Below are 16,593 nucleotides of genomic sequence, written 5' to 3' on the forward strand. Positions count from 1 at the left end.
GAAAATAAATCACTATAATAAAATTCTAAACATTATTATGGCGATCTGGCTTTAAAAACTACAAATATTATTAAGGAGATCACAAGAAATAAGTTTGTCAGAACTCTGTGTGAATATCAGCAGCAAAACAACTTCATTCTTCTAGCATTATAAAGAACAAAATGCGCTGCATTAAAAGATCCAAAAATTTACAGCATGATGAATGTGCTATCTCCATTATAAACGCTAGATTTACTAGACCGAGCGCTTCCGTCTCGTACTTGATTCTGAGCATGCGTTTTTCTTTGCGCATCATAAAGACGAACGGAATTTCCGATAGGAAAATAGAGAACCTGCTCTCAATCTTTTGCTGGCGGGAATTCCACCAGCAAAAGTCCGATGGAGCATACACACGGTCGCAATTTCAGACCAAAAGCTCACATCAGACTTTTGCTGGCGGAAAATCTGATCGATTGTATGGGGCATTACTGTTACATTCAGAAGCAGGGGTGCCGCCTCGACTTCCTAGACTCTCTTAGTGCACCATTCACTGGCCTCTCTGCTGCCCACTGCCTGGCGTCTAGCAACCAGTGACGTCGCGTCATGAGATGAGGCCCCAGCATTCAGAGCGGAGGAGGAACTCCGTAGTGGGACTCTGTAGTGGAAACTTCTGTAAACATAAAAACAGATCAGAAGTTGCTAATCAGACAATGGCAGCTTGATCCTTCTATTAAGCTTTTGCATCAGGTTTCTCAAACCTTTGCATGCCTGCGCTTTAGGTGATAATGACTAAGCCCTCCCCTTCATGACATTGTCAAAAAGGGGCGGAGCATGAGTGACCTTAACATTATGCCCCCCCACAAAATTCTGCGGACACTCATGCAGGCAGGTTGTTTATTAATTTAATTAATGTATTAATAAAATAAACCTACCTCCCTGCTAACAGTCTTCCTTTGAATGTAATCAGTAGTACGTAAAGTAACTGCGCTTAGGATGGGCCTATATGGTAAGAGAGCAGGCTGCTGCCTCCCCTACACAGAGCACTCACAGAGGGTACTCTGCTACCGTAAATAAACTGAAAAAAGATGGGGTGATTGGCACTACCTAGGAAACCTAATTGCTGTATCATTATAAAACTACCTTCTGTGGTTTTCCCTAATATGCAATAGCAATTAGGTTTCCTAGGTAGCGCCAATCACCCCATCTTTTTTCAGTTTCCTTTGAATGTACACTGAGCTTTCCATGTGCAGCTCAGTATACATTCTGGCACTGTGCCTGTGTGCCAGGATGACTGAACGCCTGTGCATACACAAGAGTGACATCATCCCACACCAGCCGATCAAGAAGGCCACCCAGAAGAAGTCATGAGAAGATGGTGGCAAGGGACCTTGCAGGCGTCGAAACATTGGAGAATGGGTGAGTATCCCTGACTTTAGTTTTGCTTTAAGTAGTATTAAAAGGTCTTCTTTCCATGTTAGTGGACAAATAAAAGGAGAAGCAACACACTAATGAGCTCACCTCATTGTTACTTTGCCTTCTTTGTCTCCTATCAGCATGCTTCTCTATCTCCAAGTCTTAACTCTGCTGTAGAGCAGACTACAAGATACCAAATCAAATTCTTATAGATGTACAACCTACATTTAGAAAATACATTTAATGACATTAATAAATTGAATTACTTAAATTAAGATAGAGCAGTGCAAGTGTGTGTTCTTTATATCAGATTAGAGCCCAACTTTAAAAAAAAAAGTTCTACACTGTTCAGGAATGCAAAAATAATCCCAAAATACCAAACTGGGGGGGGGGGGAGGGGGGCTGTTCTGTTAAGCCAGGGCTATTTGTTCTCTGATGCACAATTTGGCTGGTCTCACAAATTAATCCCTGATGGCATCCTGACATAGGAAGCTCTGAAAAAGCCAACAAGGCCTTATGCATTCCACTGGCATAAAGCCTCATGTGTCAATTTACTTTTACTAAAAAACTGGAGATACTTTAGCTTAACATCAGAAAGTTAGCCTAAAATTTTGTGGAAAGATTGTGGAAAAATAATTCAGTTCATAAAGAATATGTAAAGCCAAAAGTGTTATTGTATGCAAAGCAGTAGGGAATGGTCATTTTCATTTGTCGTTGGTGGCCAATTGAGGAGATTTCCATTCCTGTCCCATAGAATAAAGTCAAAAGAAATCTCCGAAAATTGAGCGAAATCCCCTCTATACAGTTGTCAGAAGAAATGTCCCAGCAGGAAGAAATCTCCTCTATTCCTGATCTGGAGAAATTCAATGATTTTCTTTCACTTTCAGTCTGATGTCCATGATCACCAGGACAAACAGTACAATAAAAGCCTGACAGGGATTCTCCGATCGCCTTATGCCCCGTACACACGATCTGATTTTCCGATGGAAAATGTGATAGGACCTTGTTGTCGGAAATTCCGACCGTGTGTAGGCTCCATCACACATTTTCCATAGAAATTTCCGACACACAAAGTTTGAGAGCTTGCTATAAAATTTTCCGACAACAAAATCCAATCGGTTAAATTCCGATCGTGTGTACACAAATCCGACGCACAAAGTGCCACGCATGCTCAGAATAAATTAAGAGACGAAAGCTATTGGCTACTGCCCCGTTTTAAAGTTCTGGCATACGTATTTTACATCACCACTTTCAGAACGATCAGATTTTCCAACAACTTTGTGTGACCGTGTATATGCAAGACAAGTTTGAGCCAACATCCGTCGGAAAAAATCCATGGATTTTGTTGTCGGAATGTCCGATCAATGTCCGACCGTGTGTACAGGGTATTACTATATCAAAACCAAAAAAAGTTATGACTTCACATACACGTTATATGTAGGGTCTACAACATGATCCTGGCTTTAAAAGGCTAAAGCTAAACTTTATTTGTCATAATTTAGTTCAAGTTAAGTATGTCATAATCAAAATTACTATTTTTCTCTGCTTTAGGGAATCCAGAAAAAAATCACTTTAATTTATCTTAGAACAGTGGCAGTTTGTGTTTTTTTTGTTGGGGGGGCAAACAATCCCGCAGTACCTCAAATACCACCACCCCCGCTCGCTGACTGTCAGTCCACTTACCCCATCTAGGCAGCGGGCATAGGCGGACATCATGACATCAAAGAGTGGCGGATCAGGGCACTGGTGGACATCAAACTGCGGCGGGCATGAGGTGGCAGCTCCTGTGTCTTCTCCTCCTCGCTTCCGCCGTACGTCTCCTCCCCCCCTCCTAGGCATCCAATAGGATCGCCTGTTCTTTCAGCCAATCGGGTGACAGGTATTAGACCCGCCGATTTGGCCAGGAGGAGGATCAGTGTTGCAACAGCGAATATTCATTCGCTGTTGTAACACCTGGGTGGGCTCCTGGTGCAATGCTCTGTGCCACAAGCTCACCCTATTTTGAAGCCTATTAGAGCCTCTGGCTCTAATCAGGTGCTTCAAAAAACACCCCCACCGCTGTAATTCAGGTGCCCAGCATCCTGAATGGGGCCAAACACATGAATAGAGGGTGGGGGCCGCGATGGATAGAGCTTCGCATCGCTAGAAGGTGGAGGGGGTGGTGGCCTTGGATAGAGGGGGCGGGGCTTGGGCACCCCTAATGGACGAGCCACCATTGTCTGAGAATGCCAATTGTTGTCTACATGTATAAATCCTTTCCTACATTATATATTTTATCATTTCTAAGCTCTACTTCATACTTCTCTCCTACACATACTGCCTGCCTTCATACCTTCTGCACTCATCTCCTGAACTTACTGAGGACTATCATGCCATCAGCAGTCCTCATCTGCACCTAAGAGCCCTTTCACACTGACAACGGGCCGCGTTAGCGGCGCTTTACCGCCATTTTAGCGGCGCTTTGCAGGCGCTTCGACACAACTGCCCATTCATTTCAATGGGCAGGGGCGGTGGAGGAGCAGTGTATACACTGCTCCTCCGCCGCCCCAAGACGCTGCTTGCAGGAATTTTTCTAATGTCCTGCAAGCACACTGCCCCAGCTCTCACGCTGGGGCTGCAGGGGAGGTTTTTTTCAGGTGCTTTAGAAGTGCTATTTTTAGCCCAAAAGCGCCTGAAAAACGCCTCAGCGCGAAAGGGGTCTAATTGTAACTTGTAGTTTTACTAACCAGGTGCAAAGTTAGAAGCAATAATGAAAAGCAGCTTTAGTATGGCAAAAAGCATGCATAAACTGCAGAATATAAAACATTTTAAGAAAGCTACACAAATGTGGACTCATTTTGGTAATGTTTCTGTGGCTTAATCAATGAGAATCACTACTGCAGTAAAATAGTTCAGAATACAAACAGTTACTTGCGCTACCAGGGTAATACAGGTGAACAGCAGGAGTGATCGAAGGGCCAGAGGACACAGGGGTCACGGGGTGCTACTGCACTGGAAGTTCAGAACAGTAGCAATTGAACGGCTCCCCACAATAGCTGGGTCTTCTGGAGAAATAAATTAAGTAAACGGGCATTATTTGGCAATTTGAAGCACCAGCATAAAATCAAACAACATAAGCTGTGTAATCAATAAAAAGGGGGAGTTTGGGACTTTAAATGAGGCACAAATAATGTACATCCCTGATTCAGGTAAATAAGAAAGACGTATGGGACTTTAAATTAGACAATTGACTTGTGGAGGTAGAATGGTTTATTTGTAATAATAGTACGAAACAAGTAAAGTATGAACATGATGGATACATATGTTTCAGCTTGACAACACATGAGAAGTATTGAATATTGATAAAAAGGTATAAATACAAATATGTAACATGTCATAGAGGCGGCATTTGGCAATAAGGTGAAAAATATCAATCTTGAGCATGATTAATTGTGCATATAATACAAGATATTTCCTATTAACAGGCATTGGTACACCATATGCAACAGAGCTGAAATAAGAAAATATACACATACACATAAATAGTTACATAGTACTCAATTAATTTTGAATGTATAAAAGGTATATCAGGGCCAGTAACTAGATCATGAGCCAGACTTGACTGAGCACCCCATTGAAACGGGACACGTTTCACGCCTATATGCCATTCATCAGGAGTTGGGTACAGAAATAAACTGTAAATACAAAATGGATATGTAGTATTAGTTAATATATTCTACCCATAAAGGGAGAAAAAAACCTCATGGGGAGAAAGGGATCTTTACTCACAGGTTGGCTAAAGCACTGTGCTGGGCTAGCTTCGAGAGAGCTGGGACCCCAAAATGGTTGTCTGTTCTGGAGCTGAGGCAAGGGACCCCGCCCCAGCCAAGAAAACACCCACATAGCATCCCAAATATTCATCATGTTTTTTCACTTAACACATTTTTTCCCTTTTTACATATTTTTCACATATATATATATATATATATATATATATATATATATATATATATATATTTTTTTTTTTTTTGATAACACTATATTTGCAATCATCCCCACACATGTGGAACGTGTTGTGGCAATCGAGTATGCTATGTGGGTGTTTTCTTGGCTGGGGCAGGGTCCCTTGCCTCAGCTCCGGAACAGACAACCATTTTGGGGTCCCATCTCTCTCGATGCTAGCCCAGCACAGTGCTTTAGCCGATCTGAGTATAGAGCCCTTTCTCCCCATGAGGTTTTTTCTCCCCTTATGGGTATACTATATTAACTAATACTACATATACATTTGTATTTACAGTTTATTTCTGTACCCAACTCCTGATGAATGGCATATAACCATGAAACGCGTTGAGTTTCCATGGGGTGCTCAGTCAAGTCTGGCTCATGATCTAATTACTGGCCCTGATATACCTTTTATACATTCAAAATGCATTGAGTACTATTACTATATTTCCTGTTGCATCATGGCAGCAAACACTTTGGGTTGTGACTCCGCCCCCACAACCTGATAGGACCACATAACTATAAATTGTAGAGAAGGCCCCCGCCCCAGTACTCTCTTATTTTCCCTCACCTGTCAGGACCGAATAGATCAGCACCCCCTTACTGCTTCGCCCCAGCCTGGTTCTAGCCTCTCCTGGGTGGAAGTCCGTGCCTGTACAGCCTCTAAATGAGCTAGATGGAAGGAACCCCACTCTGGTGGTCTCAGGGGTATAACAGCGGCTACATTACAAGCCTTAAACAGGCTTACACATTTTGCAGTGGCCCTCCTACCTTTCTTTTTCATTCACTGGTTTTTCTGAGCCCTGTAGTGCCACGGATGTGTCTTCGGTGTGCGCCGAGCACCTTGGCATTTCTGCGCATGGGTAGTACGCAGTCTCTGGGCATCTTCCTCGTTTGCCAGCTTCCAAAATGGTGCCAGGCATCACGCCATGCTAGGGGGCATGTGCGAGCGTGACATCATCTCAGCGGCAACTGCAGCAGATTTAAAAAAGCACCAAATCCCTTTCTTTTCTACTTCTGCCTGAATCTACAGTGTTTGACTGCTCACTTGCGCTGCATCTTATCTGGTGTCTCCCCTCTTCTGGGTAAATGGCTTATCTGGTGCATGCTCTTCTTCTGCCTTCCTCTGCATGTATTTTACTCCTCTGTGCCTCTCCTAGGTGGATTCACTTCTCTCTATGGAGGCCGCTGCCCCAGCAGATCACCGCCAGCCTAATAGGTAAGAGGGGGAGGACCTTTTTTGGTAAGTAGTGAAGATTGAAAAAAGAGAGCAGGAATCTAACGCTGCCTAAACTGGTCAGCCCTATCAGGTCCTCAAGATCCTCAAATTCAAGACGCAGAGAGACCTCACACAGGAGAAGCCGCTCGATTCACAGAAGAAGCCGCTCAGGCCACAGGGGAAGTCGCAGAAGAAGCCACTCAGGCCACAGGGGAAGTCGCAGAAAAAGTAATTCCAAGTCCTATTCAAGGCATAGGAGATAGGAGATCCCCTACACGCAGACATACGTCGCCAGTACATCACCCCCGTCCAGCTGGGAACTCCTGCTGGATATGCGGGGCTCTCTTCCAGATAAGCTGGCCTGTCGTAAATGCTTCGATGAAGCCACTAAAGGAAAAGAGGCAGACACCAGGGATTCCATTGGAGCCTTGACCCCCGCAAGTCTCAATCCCTGATACAGAGTTTACACCTCGAGGTGCCTCACCCGCTCCTCCCAGTGTATCAAGGGATCAAGATTCCCCATCTGACAACGAAGAGCTGTAAACATCAGCCGGTTTCGATTTCTCGCTGATAGAGCCTTTTGTGAAATCGGTCAAAGAGGCGATAAAACTGGGACGAACCCAAAGAGACCCAGCAGAAACGGAAAAAATATTTCCCAAATCTCAAAAGAGACCCAGAGGCTTTTCCGTTCATTGACTAGTTGGACGAGCTAATTAAAGAGGAGTGGCAGAAGCCTGAAAAAAAGACCATTCTTAGTAACAGACTTGCCAAACTATATCCGCTCAAGGAGCCTAAAGTGAACCCCTTAGTCTCACCCCCAGTAGTGGACGCATCTTTGATGCGTCTAGCTAGACATGTGATGCTTCCCATCGAGGATGCAGTGACATTCAGAGATGTGTTAGACAGAAAGATTGACACCGACTTCAAAAGAGCCTACCTATCCGCAGGAGGTGCTTGTAGACCAGCTATGGCGCTAGCAGCGGTGGGAAGAGCTATTTCCAGCTGGTCTTTTCGAAAGCTGAAAAGTTGATCTCTGAGCGGGCGGATCAAGAAAAAATAATCAAAGCCTTGCAAGAACTTAGTCTCACAGGGCATTTTGTGGCAGAGGCATCCATGGATACAATCAAATCTGCATCAAGGGCCATGCTGGCCTCAGTAATGGCCAGGAGAGCATTATGGCTGAAGCCCTGGGCAGCAGATCCTGCCTCTAAATCCAACTGGTGCCGAATTCCGTATGATGGGGAAAACCTCTTCGGGGCAAAACTGGACCCAGCTATTTCAAAAGTAAACGGCGGAAAGTCAGGGCTTATCCCTTCAGATAAAAGACTAAAACAGCAGAGACCACCACCCTTCAGATGTAATCTTCCTGAAAGATATAAGGATGCAAAAGCCTATAGGCCCAGAAAGGAATATAGGAGGAGCTGGAAGAACCCTCAGACGTCCTTCCTAAAATTCCAAAAACCCAAAACCCCTGCCTCTGGTGACCAGAAGTCCTTTTGAAGGTGCGTCCGCCCAGCCATTGGTGGTGAGAGCCAGGCTCATGAAATTCAGGTTAGTCTGGGCGGAAACAATAAAAGACCCGTGGACGGTAGCCACCATCCGATTCGGACACAGATGGGTGTTCAAAAGGTCGGGCCCCAAGGGACCAGTTCTGTTCAACCAACTTCCCAGCATCTCGAGAAAGGAGACTTCTACTAGTAAAGTAATCCATGATCTTCTCCAAAAGCGGACGACAGTGGAAGTGCCGGTACTGCAAAGAGGGAAAGGCTTTTACTCCCCACTATTTCTGGTCAAAAAGAAGTCAGGGGATCTGCGTCCGGTCTTGGACCTGAAAAACCTCAACCGAAAAATTTGAGTGGAAAGGTTCAAAATGGAAAGCCTGCAGTCGATCCTTCTGGCCATAAACTTGGGAGACTGGATGCTTTCAGTCGATCTGCAAGTGGCATATCTGCATATCCCTATTCACGCTGCATTTCAGAAGTTCCTCCGCTTTACAATAAACTAATCAACACTTCCAATTCCAAGGCCTCCCGTTCAGGATCTCTACTGCCTCCAGGACATTCACGAAAGTCCTGCTACTGGTAATAGCCTCCCTGAGAGAAAAAGGACTAAGAGTCCATCATTACCTGGACGATATCCTCCTTCTTTCAGACAGCCAGGAATCTCTTTCACCATTGGAAAATTCTAATTTCTACTCTGCAAAATCTGGGTTTGCTGATAAACTGGGGAAAAATCAATATCCAGCCCACCCAGAGAATGGCCTTCTTGGGAGCCGAGCTAGACACCCGGGCAAACACAGTGGAGCTTCCGCAGGAGAAAATTCCCCTCCTGGTCCAGAAAACAAGAAGGCTTCTCCTGGCCACAGCATTACCAGCCAGAGCGTGCCTCAGTGTCTTGGGCTCAATGTCAGCGACCATTCCGATGGTCCAATGGGCACAGTGGAACTTAAGACCTCTTCAAACCTCATTCTTGCGCCAGTGGGACGGCATATCGATGATTCAACCTATTTCCATCTTGGAGGAAGTCAAACAGTCACTATGGTGTTGGATAAGGATGAGCTCAGGCGTGTTCGCACAGCCCACGTGCAGAGCCCGCCAGGAATTTGGCACTGCGGAGAGCTAATCATATGCAGGGAGACAATGTCCCGATGCGCGGCTGTAGAGATCGGGAAATGTCTCACTGCCTGTGATTAGCGCAGTGCCGACTTCCTGGTGGGCTCTGCACGTGGGCTGTGCGAACACGCCAGAGCTCATCCTTAGTGGTGGACACGACTACACAATTTGAGGAGATGCAAAGACATAGTTACCCCTCTCCAGGAAGTAGTTACCTCAGATGCCAGCATGGAGGGGTGGGGGGCACACTATCAAGCCCAGGGCCGCTGGCCATTCAAGACGCAGGTTACAGTTTCAAACGTCCTGGATATGAAGGCAGCATTCCAAGCCCTACTGGCCTACAGCCCCCACTTGAGGGGGAAGCAAGTCCTCTTGAGAATGGACAACAGAGTGACTGTCGCCTACATCAACAGGCAGGGGGGTACCAGAAGCAGCTCCATGATGCAGGAGGTCCGTCCTGTTATCGTATGGGCACAGCTGAACCTGTTGGATCTAAGGGCGGTTTACATCCTGGGAGCCCAGAATCTCCTGGCCGACTCGCTAAACAGGAACTTCATAGCCAACAACGAGTAGTCACTGAGTCACCAGGCCTTCACCCTCATATCTCAGACCTGGGGATCACTGGATATAGACCTAGCAGTAACACCAACGAACACAAAGTGCCAGAGGTTTTTTCAAGGAATCCTTTTCCATCAGCGGAAGGGACAGACTGCCTCCAACACCCCTGGAATTTCCGTTTGGGCTACATCTTTCCCTCGACTCCCCTCATAGTGAGGTTTCTACTCAGGCTCAAGAGATCAATGGCATCGGTAGTAGCTGTGATTCCCTTTCGGCCGAGGAGGCCATGGTTCACTACCCTCCTACAATTGAGCACAGTGGATCCGCTTCCTCCCCCGTTATCGGCGGACCTACTCTCCCAGGGTCATCTACTTCATCCAAACCCGGAGAAGCTGCATCTGATGGCTTGGAAGCTGAAAGGGCTAGGTTTCTAGACCAGGGCTGCTCCCAGAAAGTGGTAGAAACCTTACTCCAGGCCAGAAGACCTACCACCAACAGCACCTACAGGAGGGTCTGGGAAAAATGTATTACCTTCGCACAACAGCAAGGTTGGGACTCGCCCTCTCCATCAGTGTCACAGATTCTGGAGTTTCTGCAGTCAGGCCTGGAAAAAGGCCTTGGGTCAAGCACTCTGAAAGTTCAAGTGTCAGCTTTACCCGCCTTGACCGGAGTTATCCAGTTCCAAAGGGCTTGTCTGAAATTAAGACCCCCCAGAAAGCCTTCTTTTCCGGTCTGGGATCTTTCAATTGTTCTGGAGGCCCTGTCTAAGGAACCCTTCTTTCCACTCGAGAACATCTCCCTTTGGGATCTAACAATAAAAGTCTAATTTCTTATCGCCATAACATCGGCTAAGAGTTTCAGGAATGCAGGCCTAATTGGCAAAGGAACCTTACCTAATCATCTACCCAGACAGGGTGGTCCTGAGGCCTTCAGATCGCTTCATCCCCAAGGTATCCTCATCTTTCCACGTCAACCAGGAAATTAACCTCCCAGCTCTTATTATGGAACAGGGCAATCCTCATCCATTAGACATCAAGGGTAACATCTTGGCATACCTTTCGGCAACCAATCCCTTCAGGAAGATGGAAAACTTTTTAGTCATCCCGCACGGCTTTAAGAGAGGTCAAGCGGCATCCTCTCGCACTATCGCTTCATGGCTAGTGAAGGCCATCAAGAAGGCTTACTCACTAAGTACATCGCAAATTACTGAAGGCTTAAAGGCACACTCCACCAGGGCAGTGGCAACCTCCTGGGTGGCCTACTGCAGAGTCTCCGCGGAAACTATTTGTAGTGCGGCCACCTGGTCTTCCCAAAACACCTTCATGTCGCATTACAAGGTGGATTCTGCTTGTTTATCGACAGTGGATTTTGGAAGAACTATTATCCAGGCCAACTCTTCTATTCCTTGTTAATAAACCTATTTTGCATTCCCGCCCAGTCTGCGAGTTATTCCCCAAAGTGTATGCTGCCATGATGCGACAGGAAACCAGAAAATTGTATACTCACCTTTCCATAATTTTCCTTTCCTGTCGCATCTTCATTGCAGCATACAGATGCCCACCCTTCTGAGATGATATATATACAGAGAATACTGGGGCGGGGGCCTTCTCTACAATTTATAGTTATGTGGTCCTATCAGGTTCTGGGGGCGGAGTCACAACCCAAAGTGTATGCTGCCATGAAGATGCGACAAGAAAGGGAATTTATGGAAAGGTGAGTATATATATATGTATATGTTCCCGGTATGTGTATCTTTTCTTGTTTCTACAGCAGCTCTGTTGCATATGGTGTACCAATGCCTGTTGATAGGAAATATCTTGTATTATATCCACAATTAATCATGCTCAAGATTGATATTTTTCACCTTATTGCCAAATGCCGCCTCTATGACATTATGACATGTTTACATATTTTGTATTTATACCTTTTTATCAATATTCAATACTTCTCATGTGTTGTCAAGCTGAAACATATGTATCCATCATGTTCATGCCATGTGTGCATGTGTGTGTATATATATATATATATATATATATATATATATATATATATATTATATAAAAATACTTTTTTACTTGTTTCATACTATTATTGCAGATAAACAATGTTTACCAACCATTTAAAGTCCCACACTCCTTTCTTATTTACCTTATAACAAGCTGTGTGGAGACATCATAAACATGTTCTCAATCTGTACTACTGAGGCTTCACAGGGATATACAGTATCAAAAACAACGAGTACACCCCTCACATTTTTGTAAATATTTTATTATATTTTTTCATGTGACAACACTGAAGAAATGACAGTTTCCTACAATGTAAAGTAGTGAGTATACAGCTTGTATAACAGTGTACATTTGCTGTCCCCTCAAAATAACTCAACACACAACACAGCCATTAATGTCTAAACCGCTGGCAACAAAAGTGAGTACACCCCTAAGTGAAAATGTCCAAATTGGGCCAAAAGTATCAATGTTTTGTGTGGCCACCATTATTTTCCAGCACTGCCTTAACCCTCTTGGGCATAGAGTTCACCAGAGCTTCACAGGTTGCCACTGGAGTCCTCTTCCACTCTTCCATGATGATATGACGGAGCTGGTGGATGTTAGAGACCTTGCGCTCCTTCACCTTTCGTTTGTGGATGTCCCACAGATGCTCAATAGGGTTTAGGTCTGGAGACATGCTTGGCTAGTCCATCACCTTTACCTTCAGCTTCTTTAGCAAGGCAGTGGTTATTATGTTGGAATACTGCCCTGCAGCCCAGCCTTCGAAGGGAGGGGATCAAGCTCTGCTTCAGTATGTCACAGTACATGTTGGCATTCATGGTTCCCTCAATGAACTGTAGCTTCCCAGTGCTGGCAGCACTCATGCAGCCCCAGACCTGGACACTCCCACCACACACTTGTCTTTGTAGTCCTCACCTGGTTGCCACCACACACGCTTGACACCATCTGAACCAAATACATTTATCTTGGTCTCATCACACCACAGGAATCCATGTTCCAGTAATCCATGTTCTTAGTCTGCTTGTCTTCAGCAAACTGTTTGCGGGCTTTCTTGTGCATCATCTTTAGAAGAGGCTTGCTTCTGGGACAACAGCCATGCAGACCAATTTGATGCAGTGGTCTTCAGCGTATGATCTGAGCACTGATAGGCTGATCCCCCAACACACACACACACCTTCAACCTCTGCAGCAATGCTGGCAGCACTCGGGGCCTAAAGGGGGCACGGGTAGGCAAAGGAGGGCAAAGGATACTGTAACCGCTGTGGAGATGAAGGGGGATAGAGAAGGACTCTACTGTGAAGGGGGCAGAGGTGAACACTGATGTAGGTGGATGAATGGAGAATAGGAGGACACTACTGGGGGGATATATACGAAGGTGTACCATGTCTCCGCAGCCTCTAATCTCCTCCTGTACCATGTCCTAAGCCTCTAATCCCCTTCTGTACCATGTCCCCGCAGCCTCTAATCCCCTCCTGTACCATGTCCGCAGCCTCCATTTACCTCCTGTACCATTGTCTCTGCAGCCTCTAATCACCTCCTGTACCATGTCTGCAATCTCTGAGGGGGTCTGGAGAGGAGTCAAGAGTGGGAGCACCACTGGGATGAGGGTCACCGGAGAAGTCAGACATGTGTGGACCAGAGCCGCCAAGCTGGAGCCGACTGACTGAGCCCTGCATGGTGCACCTGAGGTCAGTGACAGCGCTGCCAGGCCAGTCTGAGAGGGGCATCACTGATGTAAGGGGGGGAGTGAATACAATAATGTAAGGGGGCACTGATCCCCCTTATAGCAGGGAACTCCCCTTACCTTAGTGTATTCACTCTGCGGAAGGTGGTCTCTGGTGACCAGAGTGCCCCCACATCAGAGTTCCTAGTGTTCCTCTTTACATCGGAGACTGCAGGATTTCTCCTTACAGTGCAAGGGCAATGCTGCACCCAAACCTGGGGGATACCAGATATAGACCTGGCGGCAACACCGGTCAACACGAAATGCCAGAGGTATCTAGCCAGAATTCCTTTCCCATCGGCAGAAGGCACGGATTGCCTACAGCACGACTGGAACTTCCGTTTGGGGTACATCTTTCCTCCAACGCCACTCATTCCGAGATTCTTACTCAGACTCAAGAGGTCGAAAGCCACAGTGTTAGCAGTCCTCCCATTTTGGCCGAGACGACCATGGTTTACGACGCTCCTCCAATTGAGCACAGCAGAACCACTGACACTCCCAATGACAGCGGATATACTGTCGCAGGGGCAACACCTTCACCCATTTCCGGAGAGGCTGCATCTAACAGCATGGAGATTGAAAGGACTAGGTTCTTAGTCCAAGGTTGCTCCCAGAAAGTGATAGACACTCTCCTTCAGGCCAGAAAATCCACGACCAATAAAACCTATAAAAGGATCTGGGAGAGTTTTCTCTTAATCGCACAACGGCAATCCTGGAACCCGGCATCTCCATCAGTTGCTCAGATCCTCGAGTTTCTCCAGCTAGGTCTAGATAAAGGTCTTAGGTCTAGTACCCTGAAGGTACATGTATCAGCCCTATCCGCTATGACAGGAGTGAAATGGGCTCAAGAACCTCTCATCATCCAATTTCAGAAGGCTTGCCTAAAGTTGAGGCCACCTAGAAAACCTTCCTTCCCGACATGGGATCTTTCAGTAGTGTTGGAAGCCTTATCCCATGAGCCATTTTTTCCGTTAGAGAATGTTTCCCTGTGGGACCTAACTCTCAAAGTCACTTTCCTAATAGCAATTACATCAGCTAAAAGGGTATCAGAAATTCAGGCCTTACAGGCTAAGGAACCATACCTAATGTTCTATCCAGACAAAGTAGTCTTAAAACCATCGGATCGCTTCATCCCGAAGGTGTCATCATCTTTCCACTTTAACCAAGAGCTATGTCTCCCCACCCTCTCCACAGAACAGGGTGATCCACATCCGCTTGACATAAAGACTAATATCCAGGCCTACCTCTTGGCAACCAGCGATCTGAGGAAGACAGAGGACCTACTAGTCATTCCTCATGGGTTTAGAAGAGGACAAGCAGCAACCTCTCGCACCATCGCAGCATGGTTGGTGAAGATCATTAAGAGAGCTTACGCATCTAACAACACACGAGTACCTGAGGGCTTAAGGGCACACTCCACAAGGGCAATGGCGACCTCCTGGGCGGCCTACTGCAGGGTATCAGCCGAAACCATCTGCAAAGCAGCCACTTGGTCTTCAAAAACCACCTTTATGTCTCATTATAAAGCGGACTCCGCTAGATTGTCCACAATAGAATTTGGGAGAGCAATTATTCAGGCTAACTCCTCAATACCTTCTAAATAAAACGTATCTTTTGCTCATACCCACCCAGTTTGCGAGTTATTCCCCATAGGTGTATGCTGCCATGATGCGACAGGAAAACAGAAAATTGTATACTCACCTTTTCCGTAATTTTCCTTTCGTATAGCATCTCATGGCAGCATACAAATGCCCACCCATCTGAGGTGAGGTATATATACACGGAGAATGGTGGGGCAGGGGCTCTCTCAGACTTTAATAGCTACGCGGTCCTATCAGGTTGCAGGGGCGGAGCCACAACCCATAGGTGTATGCTGCCATGAGATGCGACAGGAAAGGAAAATTACGGAAAGGTGAGTATACAATTTTCCGTTTTTTTTACTTTTGTTTAACTTAAACGCATTGCTGATAGCACTAGCTATATGTTTATAGTTAGCAATATTGATATGTGCACTGTTCAGCACTGAAAACGGCCATTTTAGGTATTTTTGGCTCCCTGCAGCCACCACCATTAGCTCCATGAACAGATCTCCGTGATCTGTCAGGCTGGGAATCGCGGCGTGGGGGGGGGGGGGGGGTGAAGTTGGGGCTTTAGGGCTTTAGAAAAAAAAAAAAACACTAAACTCCACCCTGTAGAAGAGAGGGCACATGCAGCAATCACTACTGATCACTGCTATGTGCCCACTGACATTTTCTGAATGAATGGAATCTCTATACAGATTCTCACTCAAGTAAAGCGATACAGAGAAAAGGGACTATCTTCAGTCCCTTTCTCTGTCTCAAAAAAAAGATATGGGGGTCTGCTTAGACCTCTGATATCTCACCAAAAAGGTGAATCCCCATCCGAATGTCCCTGAGCTTACACTGACTGCGTTTGAGGTCATGTACCCACACGGATGTCAGATTGGGAACAGCAGCTATGCCTATGCAGCCGTTGCATCCCAATTGACATAAATGGGATTGCTTGTACGGGGATGCACGGAACACCTGTGCATCCCTGTGCGGGTAAACATAGCCCCCATGGGCTTACACTTTGGTATGCCACATGTGAACGAGGCTTTAGTACTAATTTAGCAGGAATTTTGTAAGTTAAGTTGTGTTTATATGCAATATTAATAATTTTAGTGTATTTTTTGTGAAAATAGCGATATGATGAATATTTGTGCAATTGTTGCAGGGCCCAAAAAATCAGTAGCACTTTTTTTTTATTCTACTGGCCATGTGCTTTTAGAAAATGTCTACTTTGAGGGGTCTTTTCATATTCTGAAAGCTGTAAGTGAAAAATGAAAACCTCCCAGATTTGAGAATGTTTGGGTATGTTCGATTTTCACCATTTTGCAAAAATGCGCAATTTAAAATGTACAAATATTTGTTATTTATTAACTCCATACAGGTTAAGCTTTTATATTTAGTAGGGATTTAGCAGGAATTGTGTAAAATTAGCTGTGTTTTTTTATCTGCTAATAATGGTTTTAGTGTATTTTTTGCAAATATATTGGTTTGATAAACATTTGAGCAAATACCGTGGGGTCTAAAAAATTAG

The sequence above is a fragment of the Aquarana catesbeiana genome, linkage group LG08 (assembly GCF_042186555.1).
Source record: "Aquarana catesbeiana isolate 2022-GZ linkage group LG08, ASM4218655v1, whole genome shotgun sequence".
Taxonomy (NCBI): Eukaryota; Metazoa; Chordata; class Amphibia; order Anura; family Ranidae; genus Aquarana; species Aquarana catesbeiana.